A 14,375-nucleotide genomic window follows, 5' to 3' on the forward strand; every position below is an offset into this window, starting at 1 on the left:
AAAACATTTAGGAAATAAACATCATCATTTGATAAACATATTTCATGTCTGAAACCAAAACATAAAAACAACCACAATGTCAGAGTATGAATCCCAGAATATCTTGTAGTGCGGAAAACAAAGAGCATGTGTGTGATATGCAACTACCGTGCCAGCTCCTTCCCCTTCACTGAAGAGGCACCTGAAACAACAACTGAAAACCACAAGCACGAAGCTTAGTGAGTTCCCCCACCGTACCACATACCAAACAACCACATAGCATAGATATATTGTCAGGCATATCTGGGTGACCGACCTACCCCTTTGGTCCTCTCGATCGGATACTGACTAGCATATCTGGGTGTTGGTCTCCCCTTCGGTCCTCTCGACCGGATACTGACTAGCATACCTAGGTGTTGGTCTCCCCTTCGGTCCTCTCGACCGGACATTGGGGACTATTTCACCCCTACCACTACCACATAACATGTATCCCATAATCTATCTAGCATGGTTGGGCATATATGCCCCTTCGGTCCTATCGACCGGTATTTTGGGGACTATTTGCATTATTATCACTAGCACATAGCATCTAAACATACACTCCTACTAGTGGGTCGGCATTGTGGCCTTAGACCCACTGCTACTAGAAGGTAACTCACCTCGTAGTAGCTGTTGAACTGTGCAGGAATCCTCTAACTACTGCCGCCGCTGCTGCTGCTCTGGAAATTCTCCGGCTATAATTCCCACAAAACACTCAGTTAGAAACTAACATCTATTCTTAGGGTAAAATGACCATTTTACCCTTGACCGAGTCAAAGTCAAAGTTAGCTTCTAGTTGACCTGACTCACTGAGTTGGCTCGCCAACTCGCCAAGTCCCTATCCTTCCGTTAGACCTCAAACCCGTCTCAACTCGTCGAGTTAGGTGATGACTCGACGAATTTTCCTTCTAAAAGAACACCGACTGAATCCACATCCGACTCGCCGAGTTGTATGAACAACACGTCGAGTACCATGAAGATTTCCTTGGACTCGCCGAGTCCGTTCATGCACTCGCCGAGTACTATGAATTCCAAGAACACTTTGCTTAATCCAGGACGTTGGGTCACTCCCCGGGACTCCTAAAAACCCTTCCACACTCAACTGGTCCTTATGACCCTCACTGATATGGGACCAAAAACCACTGGACTCGCCAAGTCCAGGAATGGACTCGCCGAGCCTATCTTATTCCTTACCAAGAACTTTGATTTCTGATGTACAACACTTAACCAAATGATAGATCCAGGCCCCTAAACTTGATCTAGCACGTAAATTTATAAACTTTATGTGCATGCATGGGACATAAGAGCTTAAAAGGCTCTAAAATGGTTCTTTTGTTGCATAGGGCCTTCCTTGGTGCAAAAAGCAACCTAGATCTGACTTGTGGCTCATAAAATGACGTGATACAGAAGGCCAAACCCCCAACCATGTTTGCAACCATGGTTGGCCACCAAAAATGGCTTGAAAAGCGCTAAACCACCTCAAAGAGGGATCTAACAAATCAATGAGTAAGGTTCAGACTTTATACCATTCAAAGACTGCAAATGATGAACCAAACTCGAATCCTTCAGTCCCCTCTTGATCCTTGTATGCTCTTCCTTCTTCCTTGAGATCAAAACTCACAAGAATCACTCAAAAAGCCTTAGATCTTCACAAAAACGGCTAGGGTTTGCTATGAGGAGTGTTTGGGAGCATTAAGGGGGAAAGGAGGCTACATTAGGCCGTTTAAATAGGGTGGAAACCCCTGGGTTAGGGTTTTTGTCCAAACAGCGGCTACTCTCCGAGTCCGGGACCCGACTCACCGAGTCCGCAGCTCAAACCCCGCGCCTCATCCCGCTTCTACTCGACGAGTCAGTCCTTCGACTCACCGAGTCCAAGGTAAAAAATGCAAAAAAATAAATAAACGAAGATTTAATAACAGAGTACGTACCAAGAACCAGGTGCTAAAAATCATCCCCACTTATATTAGACTTCGTCCTCGAAGTATGCCGCACGATCCTGAAACAACTCGGGGTAGTGCTCCATTATCTCATCCACCGGCTCCCAAGTCCACTCCGACCCCTTCTGGTGCTGCCATTGCACCTTCATGAGTACCACCGCTATATCGTACACTAGGCACTTCCGCAACTGAGAGACGTGGGAAGTGATGTGGATCTGACTGAGCTCGTCTGGCAGATCCAGCCGATACGCCACCTTGCCCACCCGGGCTACAACCCTGAACGGTCAGATGTACCTTGGGCCCAACTTGCCTCATTTTCTGAATAGGATGATGCCTTTCCATGGTGACACCTTCAGTAGAACCATATCCCCGACTTGGAATTCCAAGTCTGAATGGTGCTTGTCGGCATAACTTTTCTGCCAACTCTGTGCAGTCTGAAGCCTGCTCCGAACTTACTGAATCCTTTCGGTCATCTTGAGCACTACATCAGTGCTCCCCATGACCCTCTGGCCAACCTCACCCCAACATATCGGGGTCCGACACCTCCTTCCGTACAACATTTTGATGGGGGGTCGATCAATACTCACATGGTAGTTGTTGTTGTACGAGAACCAAGCTAGAGGAAGATAGGCATCCCAGCTACCACTGAAGTCTAGCACGCATGCCCGCAACATATCCTCTAGAGTCTGGATGGTTCGCTCACTCTGACCATCTTTCTGCGGGTGAAAAGAGGTGCTAAAATGCAGACGAGTGCCTAACTCATCATGAAATTTCTTCCAAAATCGAGAAGTCAAACGCACATCCCTATCAGAAATCACGGATACTGGCACCCCGTGTGGCACCACTATCTCCCTGATATAGATGTCGGCCAACTTTTAGGCCAATATGCTCTCCTGAATTGGAATAAAATGGGCGCTCTTGGTCAATCGATCCACGATGACCCATATCGAATCCATTCCTCGCGCGGTCCTGGGAAGCTTTGTGATAAAATCCATCGTAATATCTTACCATTTCCACAACGGGATGTCCAACGGTTGTATCTTGTCGTGTGGTCTCTGATGCTCGGCCTTGACTTTCCTGCAGGTCAAACACCACTCAACGTACCAAGCCACATCCCGCTTCATCTAGGGCCACCAATAGTCTAGACGAAGATCCCTATATATCTTCGTTTCCCCGGGATGAATAGAGAACCGGGATTTGTGCGCCTCCTCCATTAGAACCTGGCGTACGCCTCGATGATAAGGGACCCACACCCTACGGTGAAGAGTCAATAACCCTCAGCTATCATAGTCGAAGGAGGAAACCTATCCGATAATCCACTCACTCTTCCGATGTTCCTCCTTCATAGCCTCCTGCTCAGCCTCCCAAATCCGCTCCAACAGCGGAGTCACTACGGTCATTCGTAGGCAGATATCTCGGATCGGCGTTGCCTTATGGCTAAGCGCGTCGACCACCACATTGGCCTTCCCTGGGTGATAAAGGATCTCACAATCATAATCCTTTACGACATCTAACCACCGACGCTACCTCATGTTTAGATTTGGCTGATCCATGAGGTACCTCAAACTCTTATGGTCCGTGTAAATGGTACAGCGAACCCCATAGAGGTAATGACGCCAAATCTTGAGGGCGAACACAACAGCCCCCAGCTCCATGTCATGTGTTGGGTAATTCGCCTCGTGAGGCTTCAGCTGCCTCGACGATAAGGTGATGAGATGCCCTCTTTGCATCAATGCCGCACCCAAACCCGAGATGGACGCATCGCAGTACACGAAAAATCCTCTATGCCCTCTGGCAGGGCTAAGATTGGCGCCTCGCGCAATTTCTGTCTCAGTATTTCGAACGTTGCCTGGTACTCAGGCCCCCAACAAAAGACCACGACCTTCCTTGTTAGCCTGGTCAATGGGACAACTATCTTGAAGAAATCCTGAATGAATCTCCGATAATAGACTGCTAAACCCAAGAAACTCCGAATCTCAGATGGAGACTTTGGAACCTCCATCTCATCACGGCCTCTACCTTGGCCGGGTCTACTGAAATCCCGTCCTGGTTGATAAGGTGCCCAAGAAACTACACCTTGTGCAACCAGAACTCACACTTGGAGAACTTAGCATATAAGCTCTCTCTCCTCAGGGTCTCCAACACCTCTTGGAGATGCCCCTCGTGCTCCTCCTACATCTTGGAATAAACCAAGATGTCATCGGTATGCACACGTGGTTCATGAGGTCCATGAACGCGGCAGGAGCATTGGTGAGCCCAAACGGCATCACCACGAACTCATAATGGCCATAGCGTGTCCGAAATGTGGTCTTCTACACATCCCCCTCTCTGACCCTAATCTGATGATAACCTGAACGCAAATCGATCTTGGAGAACCAAGATGCTCCCTGCAACTGGTCGAAGAGATCATCAATCCTCAGGAGTGTTTATCGATTCTTCACTGTTACCTTATTCAGCTCCCGATAGTCTATACACAACCGATGCGATCCGTCCTTCTTCATCACAAACAGAATTGGGGCTGCCCAGGGTGAACTGCTCGGCCTGACAAATCCCTTGTCTAGCAGCTCCTACAGCTGCGTAGATAACTCTTGCATCTCAGGAGGAGCCAACCGATAGGGTGCCTTGGCTATTGGGGCCGCACCAGGTTCTAGGTCGATCCTGAACTCCACTTGGCGCTCCGGAGGTATCCTACGTAGCTCCTCGGGGAATACATTTGCGAACTCTCGTACTACGGGCACCTTATCCACCGTCTCTCTTCCTGCCTCCCAGGTATCCATAACATACATGACATAACCTGCGCAACCTTGCTGGAGGTAGTGCTTTGCTTTCGTCGCCGAACATAAGGCTGGCCCTAGCTGTGGTCTCTCGCCCTGACTCACTAACTCTCCCCAAGTTAGGGCTCTGACTCGCACTAGCTGTTGCGCGCAGTCTATCACTGCCCCATTGGAGCTTAGCCAATCCATACCGATAATAACCTTGTTCCCCCCGTAAAGGTATGGGAACCAGATCCACCAGATAACGCTCCTCAAACAATCTCAATACACAATCCCGGAAAACCTCTGATGCTCGCACCGATCGATCGTCGGCAATCTCCACCTCTAAAGGGCAATCCAACCTGCCCGGAGACTCAGGAAACTTCTTGCTAAGCGCAAGAGAAACAAATGATCGGGTAGCCCCCGAATCAAACAACACCTGAATTGGGATACCGTTCACATGGAACGATTCTAAGTAGAGCACATACATATAACATATCAACATTACATCAGCATATAATAAAAGCATAAATAAAGAATCATACTAGTCACCACATCGGGTGCGGCGCATGCCTCCTCGGTAGTCAACTGGAATGCCCGGCTCTTCACCAATGGAGCCTCTACCTTGCTGTGCCGGCCATCAGTGATCCGCAGGGTCGCTGGAGCTGGCGCCTTCATTAGCGCTAAAGCTGTTTTCAACTGGGGGCAATTGGCCTTCTTGTGGCCCCTCTGGTTGCAGTGGAAGCACAACAACTTAGACGTCGAGAAGACAGGTGTAGGGGTGGTACAATCCCTGCTAAAATGCCCTAAATTGCCACACTTATAGCAGCATGATGATCCCAACTTGCATGCTCCCTCGTTCATCTTGCCACATTTCCTGCAGAGGCCTCGCCCCTGTTGACCTTTTGGCCCAGCATCTGATCCCTTGGGCTTCTTCCCCGAAGCCCCTGTAACCTGTCCCTCCTCTGCCTTCCTCTTCCGGATATGCTCCAGATCAATCTCCCTTTTCCTAGCCCTGGAAATCATGGAATCCAGGGTAGGGAAAGCTGAAAAACTAACATGCTCCCGGATGTCAGCTCGTAGCATGTCATGGTGGCGGGTCTGCCTCATATCCTTATCACCTGCATACTAGGGCACTAACAACACCCTCTCCCGGAACTTGGCGGTGATCTCTGCCACGGTCTCCATCATCTGCCTCATATCTAAAAACTCCCTGGCCAGCTACTGAAGCTCGACAGTCGGTGCAAACTCTACCCTGAACCTGGTCACAAAGTCCCACCAGGTCATAGCCTCGACAGCCGAGGCTCCCAATGAGTCACCAACAGACTCCTACCAATATCTAGCTCTGTATCTCAAACACCCTACTACGTATCTCACCTACGACCCCTCGGGGCAGAAGCTAGTCAACTGTGCAGACTCGATGTCTGCAATCGACCGCCTGGCAGCTATGGGGTCCTTCGCCCCATGAAAGTCTGGTGCACCACTGCCTATGAAGTCCTTAAAGGACAGCGTGCGAGATCCCGGCTGGCCAGATGTCATGTCGCTCCTGAATGCCCTGAGGCGATCCTCCATCAACTCAACTATCCCTTCCTTGATCGACCCGAAGATAATGGGAGTCGACTCAAGGATGCCCCTGGTGATCTCTGATGCGATGAACTCGCGTAGCCTCTCATCCCTAGCTTGGAACCTGATCCCGAACCTGATCCCTCTCCTGAATTGCCAACTGCTGGCCTCGATTGTAGTACCACCATTCTGCAATATATAAACAATAAATGTTATGAATACTGATACTTCTTGAGAAACTACATTCACTACAAGTTCCCTGGTCTTATCTCGACCTTCCTTGGTTCGGGTACCGATCCTCTGCTTTTAGTAGTACGTGACCATACTACCGTCCACATCTATCTGTACCTTCTTCAAGGACTGCCTTGACTCCACCAGATCCCTTTTTATCACTGCTAATCACTGTTATCTTTATCCTAGGCTTACCCTTAGGAAAATCTCTGACTCCACTTAAACCAATCCTCAACTGCTGAAGGCCTCTTGTAATGCCAATTAGCCATCACCTGAATATCATCACATGTGAAGAGGCTCGGATAATCCTTTGAGTAAAAGACTCGTCCCTACCACGGTTGGAATCAAATGAGACTTGCACAGCCGGGGCAAATCCAACACTCTGAGATTATCCAATCCTGATCCCATGTGTTGTGACGTATTCACCTCATGGCTAACTCCTATCACTTGGAGCACAAAGCAAGCAGCATTCGGATACAGGTGCTACTCAAGGAATTCTATTCTCATAACGAAAAATTGCACTAGCATTTAATGCTGAACTCATACTATTAGGCATAACCTAAACAGGCTATCCTACTGCTGTATACTCAATTTCTAGCATGCAATTCACATAAGGCTAGAACACAAAAGCAGGCATGTAAGGCATCCTCCTAGATCCTTAGCCATATTCTAGCATGCTATTTTACTGAAACTGATAAACATAGTATAACATTATATGGGTACTTTGGGGAATACTTACTTGAACTCGGCCGGTCGCGCACATCACACACTTCGTTCTTCCTTAAAAATCTTTACTTAATATTTTAGAAAACTTTTTCTTTTTCGAAATCCTTTAATCCCTCGGTTTGAGTTCAGACACTCCCGAAGGTGTGTCTGAATCCCTCAAACTAGGACTCTGATACGAACTTGTAACGACCCAATTTTCACAGCCAAAAATTTCATTTTCAAATCAACACTTTGGAAAACATTTGGGAAATAAACATCATAATTTGTGACAACTCGATATTTCGAGACAATGTAATGTAAAACCAATCAAATTTAGGTCAAAATATAACTTTCCTAAAATCTTATTTGGGTTAAATAAAGTAGTAAGAATCGTATCAAGGTTTTCGTACATATAAAGAACCCTAAAATCCGAGTTATAACGAAGAAGTTATGACCAACCGAAGATTCTCGGCAAAACCGGCAACACCGATTAAACGAAAAACGCGAAGTTTCAATACAATAGTTTTTAGCCTTAAGTATCTAAATGAAAGTTATAGATAACCTCAAACCGTGAGCGTACATAAAAAGAACGTCCAAATCTGACTTCGTATGAGAAAGTTATGATTTTTCCAAGATTCGGGTATAGCAGTAGACAGCTAAAAACTCGAAATAGAGCTCGAGATACTTTTGACCAAAACAACCTAAATGAGAATCTAAGGTCTCAACATTAGTAGCGCAACGATGAAAAGTCTGACGAAAACGGACATCGGATGAAGAAGTTATGGATTTTTAACGGAATTATCGCGTCCCGGCCCATTAAAAATAAATAATTAAAAATAAATTCATAATTTGCCAATGAAGTCTAAACGAGAGTTGTAGATCATGTTTTTAGCTACGCGTGCATATAAAGAACGTAGAAAACGGAGCTTGTTTGCGAAAGTTACGGATTTTACAAGTTCGGGTTCCGAAATCCGACGCTGTCAGGCTTGCCATGACGTGGCACAAGCTTGCCGCGACCCGGCAAGTGACTGAGGGCGTCCAATCAATGGAAGAGGATAAGTTTGACTCTCCACGACGTGGCCATCACTTGCCATGATGTGGCACACCAGAAATGCCCCTATAAATACAACTCTTGGGGTGCCGGGTTTAGGTGCTCCATTTTTCTCTTTCTCGCGCCGAAACTCTGCGTTTAAGCCCCCGAGACCCTCCCAAAGCCCCGATTTTCACCTTCAAGTACCGAAGGGAGGTTTTGTGTTCCCGAGATTCCTGAGATTTCCGAGAATCCCAAGATTTTCCCGCGTTTTCAACTCTTCCTGTCAAAGTTCTGCTCGATTCTTCTCTAGACTATTTCAAATCGACCACTTCAATCAAGTGAGTTCATACCCCTTAACTAATGTTTTAAACTACTTTTAAATGTTTAATGGGGGGGATACAAGTAGAATCATGCTAGTATTATATCAATCACATGCGATTAATAAGTAGAATTACGCTAGTTATTACATCAATCACATGTGATTAATATACAGCATTCAAAAGATTTGGCTACTCATTAGCCGTTTTACCAAACAGTTTCCTTCAAATGACTTTTTATAAACATTTTATATGTTTTAAACTCCTTTTTACACTGTACAGCTTACTCCGTACATTACCTTTCAAACTTATTTACAACTGTGTTTCAATCAAATGTTTCCTTATACTCAAAACTGTTTTATCATACTTATGCCTTCAAATTGTGTTATATATCGACATCAAGTCGATCTTTTCTTAAAATAATATTTATGTTTCAAATGTCTTACAAAATTTATTTATGCTTTTATATTATAAATTGCATGCCTCTATATGTATAGTTATATAAGAAATGTTTAAAAGACTTAGGAAGGCTATCCACCCTATTTCCTTTTCGCGCCTTGAGATGTGGTCTGGTGGGATATTGGGTATTCGTACGAAAGTCGTTTAAATATTAGTTATATATCATGTGTACATATAAAGTCATAAAAGGTCTTTCCAATTCATCCCATGCCCTTAGTTAGTAAGGGTATACATCCATGACCATACGTACCAGTTAGACTGCTAGTAAACTACCATATGGGTAGTTTAGGAAGATACTAGAACCGTTACTAGAACGCGATATCATACAATGAGTCAGTTCATTCATGAGTCAATACTTTCTAGAACATTACATATACAACTATACTAGGACAAGAACATATACAACTATACTAGAACGAGAAACATTGCCCTTACATTAATACGTTTACAATTGTGATCCACTGTATCGGAGCATGCCTTAAATTTCATGGCCCAAGTTGTAGCCAGAATTCTCTTAGAGGGAGAGCGTTGAGTTTGCGTATAGATCTATACTGGATTGACAATCCTACACCTTGCTGCTAGCTACAGCCGGACCTGCAGGTCTGCGGGTGCCAAACGTCATTCCGTTATTACGACCGTTCTTTATGTCGTTGTTATCAGTCGATAGTATGGTGCAATTTATCACATGATACCTTGATATAAATCCGGTTTAAGGTAGTTAGTACATCAGTAGTTCCTATAAAACAAAACTACAGTACTACAATGATTTACCCATTACATTTTAGTGATAACATCACTTAAACTTTAATGTACAAACTATATTTTGCTAAATGATAGTTACACTTGGGAAATTACACACTTTTACAACAAACGAGCATACAAAACAGTTAAGCCTTGGTAGAAGGCTACTTTAATAGAAAATATAGGTTTTTCTGAGAGATTCAAACTTTTACAAACATTTACATACGGTTTACAACTTATACTTACAACAGGTTCAAACATTTTGATAACGAACATTGACACTAAAATACTTATGAACTCACCAGCTTAAAGCTGATACTCGCTTTCAAAATTACTTGTATCCTCAGGTCATCATAGACAGGTACCGATGCAAGGAGAAAGGAAGATGGAGCTTGTTCAAGACTTATCTTTCATTTTGATTTATGCTTTAGTGTTTATCAAAATTTGACAGAGTACAATTGTATAATAATTATTTTATTAATGCAATGGACGATGTTCTTGCTTGTTTACTACTTAACATTGTTGTTGATATTATACATGACGTCCTCCGCCCCAGAACGTTTCCGCCGTTCTCGGTTTTGGGGTGTGACATAATTTCATAAACATATTTCATGTCCGAAACCAAAACATAAAAACAACCATAATGTCAGAGTACAAATCCCAGAATATCTCGTAGTGCGGAAAACAAAGAGCGTGTGTGTGATATGCGGCTACCGCGCCAGCTCCTTCCCCTTCGCTGAAGAGGCACCTAAAACAACAACTGAAACCCACAAGCACAAAGCTTAGTGAGTTCCCCCACCGTACCACATACCAAACAACCACATAACATACATATATTGTCAAGCATATCTTGTTGACCGACCTACCCCTTCGGTCCTCTCGACCGGATACTAACTATCATATCTGGGTGTTGGTCTCCCCTTCGGTCCTCTCAATCAGATACTGACTAGCATACGTGGGCGCTGGTCTCCCCTTCGGTCTTCTTGACCGGACGCTGGGGACTATTTCACCCCTACCACTGCCACGTAACATGATTCACATAATCTATCTAGCATGGTTGGGCATATCTGCCCCTTCGGTCCTATCGACCGGTATTCTGATGACTATTTGCTTTATTGTCACTAGCACATAGCATCATATCATACTACCAATAAACATAATATAGGTAGTAGCAGCCCTAGATGAATATCACATAGACAATCATCTAAACATACATTCCTACTAGTGGGCCGGCATTGTGGCCTTAGACCCACTGCTACTGGAAGGTAACTCACCTCGTAGTAGCTGCTGAACTGTGCGGTAATCCTCTGACTGCTGCTCCAAAAATTCTTCGGCTATAATTCCCACAAAACACTCAGTCAGAAACTGACATCTATTCTTAGGGTAAAATGACCATTTTACCCCTGACCGAGTCAAAGTTAAAGTCAACATCTAGTTGACCTGACTCGCCGAGTTGGCTCGCTAACTCGCCAAGTCCCTATCCTTCCATTAGACCTCAAACCCGTCTCTACTCATCGAGTTAGGCGATGAATTGATGAGTTTTCCTTCTAAAAGAACAACGACTAAATCCACATCCGAATCGTCGAGTTGTATGAACAACTTGTTGAGTACCATGAAGATTGCCTTGGACACGCTGAGTCCGTTCATGCACTCACCGAGTACTATGAATTCCCAGAACACTTTGCTTAGTCCAGGACATTGGGTCACTCCCTGGGACTCCTAAAAACCCTTTCACACTGAACCGGTCCTTGTGACCCTCACTGATATGGGACCAAAATCCCTAGACTCGTCGAGTCCAGGAATGGACTCGCCGAGCCTATCTCATTCCTTACCAAGAACTTCGATTTCTGATGTACAACACTTAACCAAATGATAGATCGAGGCCCCTGAACTCAATCTAGCACGTAAAGTTACAAACTTTATGTGCACGCATGGGATATAAGAGCTTAAAAGGGTGTAAAATGGTTCTTTTGTTGCATGGGGCCTTTCTTGGTGCAAAAAGCAACCTAGATCTGACTTGTGGCTCATAAAATAATGTGATACAGAAGCCCAAACCCCCAACCATGTTTGCAACCATGGTTGGCCACCAAAAATGGCTTGAAAAGCCCTAAACCACCTCAACGAGGGATCTAACAAATGAATGAGCAAGGTTCAAACTTTATACCTTCCAAAGACTACAAATGATGAACCAAACTCAAATCCTTCAGTCCCCTCTTGATCCTTGTATGCTCTTCCTTCTTCCTTGAGATCAAAACTCACAAGAATCACTCAAAAAGCCTTAGATCTTCACAAAAACGGCTAGGGTTTGCTATGAGGAGCGTTTGGGAGCATTAAGGGGGAAAGGAGACTGCATAAGGTCGTTTAAATAGGGTGCAAACCCCTGGATGAGGGTTTTTGTCCAAACAGCAGTTACTCGTCGAGTCCGCAGCTCAAACCCCGCGCCTCATCCCGCTTCTACTCGGCGAGTCAGTCCTTCGACTCGCCCAGACCAAGGCTAAAAATGCAAAAACAAGTTGAAGATTTAATAACATAGTACATACAAGAAGCAGGTGCTACAATAATGGCTTTGAATCACTGATAAATCTTATTTATAGGGTCATAATAACAAATTAAATAGAAGCTATATTTAAAGTATGGTGGGTGTATCTCACTTACAGTGGGTTTTGCTAAAAATCAGGCTCTACTAGAGCAGAGCTTCTGAGTCGAATAGCTCTTTTTCTCAGTGTCACAGCCCCAAACCGGGACGGTGGAAATGCACGGGGGCGGATAATTTCATGTATAGTATCATAACAATTGCATATGAATGAAACATAGCAACCAAACATCATACATTACAATAGACCAACATCTATTGCCTTAAAAATTTTACTTGTTTATCAGTTACAGAAAAATAACAAAAAATATGGTTGCTCAAAAGGTAGTAAAATAATCCTAATCCAAGGTTCGAGTACATGTTCACTGAGTCCCTGAGAATACAAGTCGTTTTGAAAAGTGTCAACATAGAATGTTGGTGAGTTCATAATCATGTTTGTAGGAAAAACATTGTCATATCGTTGCTTATAATAAGTTTTTAAAAACTATAGAAAATCCAAATTTTCTATAAAAAGTAGTTTGTCAGTCTCGTTCTAAAACTATTTATAATTGCATGCATGATCTTTGTTTTCCTTTGTTTGTATTAGAAATAGTGTGTTCCCAGAAATTCTTATATTTTTTGTATACAAAAGAGTTGTGGTCTTAAAATCCTAAGACCCAAGTGGTGAAATCAGTTTACAAAGTATATGAAACATAATTTGGTATTTTGTAAAACTAGTAGAGTGTAAATTCTTTGTAAATCCAAATGTTGTTGTTACTCTCTATGTGTATTTTCCTTATAGAGTAATACTGAATGTATCTAGAAAATCTTATATTTCCTGTATATAAAGGTGTTGTGGTCTTACAACCCTAAGACCCGAGTGGTGAAATCAGTTTACAAAGTATATGAAACATAGTTTGGTAATTATTTTAATAAAACTAACGAAGTAAAACTTACCTTAAACCAAAATGGTGTTGTCATTCCCTATGTGAGTCGCTATAACCATACTAATGTGAAGGAGTGCATATCTTGATGCTCTTCAGGCGTCGGTTTTTGAGAAGATATTTGTCACCCTAGACTGGCTTAGTCTAGCTGTAGCGAAAAGCTCGGGCGTAGGATGTCAACCCCATGTAGATCTATACACAAACTCCCATTCTCCCTCCAGGAGACTCTAGTTATAACTAATAGGACTTACCACATACGTTAGGTAGGTACGACTAAAGGAGAGTCTCACACGAGCCTTAACAGATTTACGTAAACTATGAGTTCTCTTTCTTGTAAAACGACTTCAGTGTATCTAGTGTAATTGAAAATATTTGTATAATCAAGTATATAATCGCATGCAAGTTATCATGTCTAGGTGTTTTCAAAAGGTTACAACCTTTAAATTTACATAACACAACTATAAGCACCTTTAGTATGTTAATACAATTTTCCGGTTTTTGACTTTTCTGTCCTTGTTATTACAAAAATCAACATAAGTCGAATTTTGGATCTCTAAACTCTGGGAGTTCTAAAATTGAGACTACTTTCTTCAAAAATGTTCTCATAATTTTTAACGATCTTGAACTAGTGTGAAAATGTTCATCTTCACAGGTTGGTCTGAAATTATTCCGGAAATGGTAGGCATTTTTGTAAAAGTCGCTACAAATTGTAGAAAAATCGTATAAATGCGTGAGAGTAGTCATTGAAAAGTTATAAATCTGATATATTTAAATGTAAAATAGTTTTGAAAAATATTACATTCAAGGTGGTCAAAAAAGTCTGTAAATGACTATAACTTTTCTGTGGAAGGCTGGGAATTAACTTTATGTTATAAATGTTTGCACACAAGACTAATTTTTGCTACCTTTGGAGTGTATAACCCCGTATTTACAATTTTTAAGCAATATATATATATATATATATATATATATATATATATATATATATATATATATATTAACAACACTTATCTCATGATTTTTATGAAGATCTATGTGATAAACTTCATGTTCAAGTATAAAACCCAAAAGTTAAACACACAACACAATGGTCCATGCAATT

The sequence above is a fragment of the Lactuca saligna genome, chromosome 4 (genome assembly GCF_052625555.1).
Source record: "Lactuca saligna cultivar CGN05327 chromosome 4, ASM5262555v1, whole genome shotgun sequence".
Classification (NCBI taxonomy): domain Eukaryota; kingdom Viridiplantae; phylum Streptophyta; class Magnoliopsida; order Asterales; family Asteraceae; genus Lactuca; species Lactuca saligna.